The sequence below is a fragment of the Triticum aestivum genome, chromosome 6B (assembly GCF_018294505.1).
Source record: "Triticum aestivum cultivar Chinese Spring chromosome 6B, IWGSC CS RefSeq v2.1, whole genome shotgun sequence".
NCBI classification, from domain to species: domain Eukaryota; kingdom Viridiplantae; phylum Streptophyta; class Magnoliopsida; order Poales; family Poaceae; genus Triticum; species Triticum aestivum.
The window spans coordinates 679197997-679201564 of NC_057810.1; positions in this window are offsets into that span (position 1 = coordinate 679197997).

Consider the following 3568-nt stretch of genomic DNA (forward strand, 5'->3'; position numbering starts at 1 on the left):
AAAGCGGAGGGAGGACGAGGAGCACGACGGCGGCGGCAGCGGGGAGGAGCAGCAACAGGGTAAGGCGGTGGCGAGTGGGCGCCCGCCCTCCCCGTCCGCGAGCTGGTCCCCGGGCACGGCGGCGGCTCCCGAGCCGTCCTGCTGCCCCTTGCGGCAGCAGACGGTGGTGGGCGCTTGCGCCGCCGCCATCTCCTTTGTCCTGCCCGCCCGACCCCCGACGCTCACTTCCCCGGCATCGTCGCCGTCGTCCACAACCACCGCCACCGCGCCCCCACCCTCTCCCCATCGCTGCAGGGCCCCACCTTCTCCCAATCCCCTCACCCTTCTCTCCCGTGGCCAGTGGATTCGCCCCTTGCGGGATCGATTCTTGTGTTTGCATTTGTTGGATTGCTTGCTTATGTCTAATGAAGAGAGTATATGTCCTGCCGTATACCTAGAACTCTTATGTTTGGTTAATTATTTTGATTTAGTTCCTTAGGTTAATATAATTTTATTGTGTTTTTTTACAGATGTTTCATTTTACCTAGGGATAAAAAGTGCAATATAAAGGTTCATTAAACAAACTGAACTTATATATGATCATTTAGGTGCTGAATTTGTCTATCTGAACTTTATTGGTACTGAAATTATCTCATATAAAGTAAGTGATTCATTTCCCCTCGAGTGGATAAACATATAGTGGAAGAAGGGCTTCTATGTCATACCCATGCCTTCATATTTAGTTCCATGCTAAAGGATCACTAAATCTCGGCTCCTCCATTGTTTTTCTTATCAAACTAGAGGGCTTCATAAATATTGTATATATGTCTTACCAAGACATTTTCTAAGTAACATAGTGAGTTCAAATTGTTTTTTCTGTAACCTTTGATAGAAGGATCCACACATGTTTTGTTTTCTACGTGTATATTTGTGCTACCAAGAATGCATTATATTTTTCTGAGTCCAGAGAGATGGACCTTGCTCATGATGGCAGTGAGTGTTATGTTTACTTGATAATCCTTAATTTTCCAATTCAGAGCTTTGTGTACTGCTGTTATACACACACTTCCAAAAGAAATATCAGATTTTGTTCTTTCTTCTTTTAAAATTAAATATGCTTGAATTTCCTTTTGTCGATTTCTAAACTCACCTTCCTGATAGTTTCCATACATGCATATACCCTTTTTGGTCATTATAGAAATATATTGTTTTAACAATGCCTGTTAGCTACATATGTCAGAATGTAGTTAATTAATTTTACTTCTCGCGAAGTATATTTCTTTTGTTTCAATAAGAATTATGCACAACTCGATATTTAAAGGTACATTTGTCTAATTTTCTTTATTTCAAAACTGCATATGCAGGAGAGGCTCACACTAAGGGAGGGCTAAATTGTGAGATATCCTTGTTTGGTCCTTTCCATATACCTACAAGGCATGAATCAAGATGACATGGTTTATCATTGAACTGAATGCTTCCATGGAACTTTGGTTTCAGGTGATAACGTGAATATATACTTTTTATGGTTTGGCTAGATGGTCCTTCTAGATTTTGTCTGATTGTGTACAAGTAGTCGGGTTATAATTACCAAAACTTACTATTTTCGATCGTGGCGGTTACTGCCTTAAACAACGCTGATTTTCTTTTAGTACTACAGTTGTTGCCCACTGCCGCCACGTCCGTTCAGCTAGCGCGTCACATCTGCCACTTCTCCTCCACGGTGTTGTGTTTAATAAAGCGTAGTTGTCAGGTTTTAAGTGGGGTGTAGTCAGATATACAACACCTGGTTGTCAGGTTTTAATGATGTATAAGCAGGTGCAGTTGTAGTGCAGCTGCTTGGTTTGCTGCTGATTTGCTACCATTATGATTCCCGGTCATTGAAGAAGCCGGTGGTTCCACTCATAAGTAACTGAAAACAAGTGGATGCTCCTTTGCCATCTCCTGTGCACAAAATTTGTGAACTCATTGTGATTCAGAAATACATGGTAGCGTGCAACAGAATATTCTGTGGTTATTTTACTGATGTAGCTTACCAATCATGTTATTTGCTGTTACCAATATGTACCTGATTTTGGCCATTGTCGTTTAATATAGTTTTTGGTCTCATTAACAACACACGTTGGTGTCAAGACGAGCGACATGGCCTGTTATGATCAACAACTTCTGAGTCATAGGATTTGATGCATTATTCTGTGTGAAAAGGGGCAATGAATGCGTGAATTAAGTTTTTTTGGTTTGAAGCAACTAGCAATTTCTATGTATAACTATACTAATAGATGAGAGCATGTGTGCATATGTGGTTTTCAAGGAGAATTATGTGACCGTGGCGTTCGTGCTCGTCGGCGGGACGGTGCAAGGCGCAACTCCGACGCGGTCGCGTGGTGGATGTGCGGTGTAGGAAGCGGTTCCTTGCCGGTTGGATGGTGTTCACGCGCAACCCCGGCGTGCACTGAGTACTGCCTCGGCTACAACCTCCCTCGGTGAGCTCCATCTTCCTCCTGCTCCTCTGCTTTGGCTAGTGTATGGGACATGGCCATCGAGAAATAAGGATGCCAGTGAGCCTCCAGCCTCCTCAGCGATTTGGGCTTCCTGGCCGTTGGATTGAAGCGCTTGATGCAATCTGAACCGTCGGATCGAGCCCTGGAACGACCTCATCCGTCGGATAAAAAATAGTTATTGCTGGAATGAACAGTTTCACCTCGACCGTGCCACCGCACGTAAATAGCCTGCCCCGCCGGGGGCATTCTCGCCATTTCGCTTTGTCTTTGGCTGGCGTTCGTGCTAGGGCGATGATGATTAACTGTGGCTGGAATAAGTGTACCTTTGAGCAATCAAGGCACCTGTGGGTATCAAGTTGGATCCTCCCTGTTGTCTCTAGAATCCTTTTTGATCCTGTGATACCTATTGGTCTGTCCTTGGATGGTCATTCTTGTTGAGTGATAACCAGGGCAGCTCCATTCTGTAAACAGATTGATCTGGTGATAAGAGATGATGGGGATAGGTTATATGATCGAGAAAAGGCGAATCTGAGCCCACTATGCAATAGAACTGCAGCTACCTCCCCTAATGTGTGTAGTATTTAAGGCAAAAGAGAACTTTTAATGTCTTGCTACTTTAAAATTCCAAAAAGGTGCATTCTTCCTTTGCTGGTTACTTAACCATGATTTTTGTTTTGCTTTGGTTCTGGTTGAGATACTAAAGGTTGTTAATTCATGAAAAGAACAAACACTTGTAGTTTTGTATGCCTCAGCTGTTGCTTAGGATCCAGTGTTGTAGTGCTTTGCCTAATTACAAATAACTCTAATCAATAATAGTGGTATCAATAATAGTGGTTCTTTCCTTCTGATTTGAACTGAGAGAGAGAGCCACTGATTCTTGATCTTAAGATGACCCCATTTTTCTATGCCTCATGCTCATGCTGCTCTATGTTCCCTTTTAAAAATTCTTGCTTGCATTTTGGGTTGGTTTCTGCTCTATGTTCCCTTTTAGCGTTTCTTTCCGTTGTTGCTTCACTCCCTTTTGGGCGTTCATTTCATGACCGGGATCTTGCAAATTGTGCCTGTGCCGAGCTTGCTTTAGAGTACGGGCT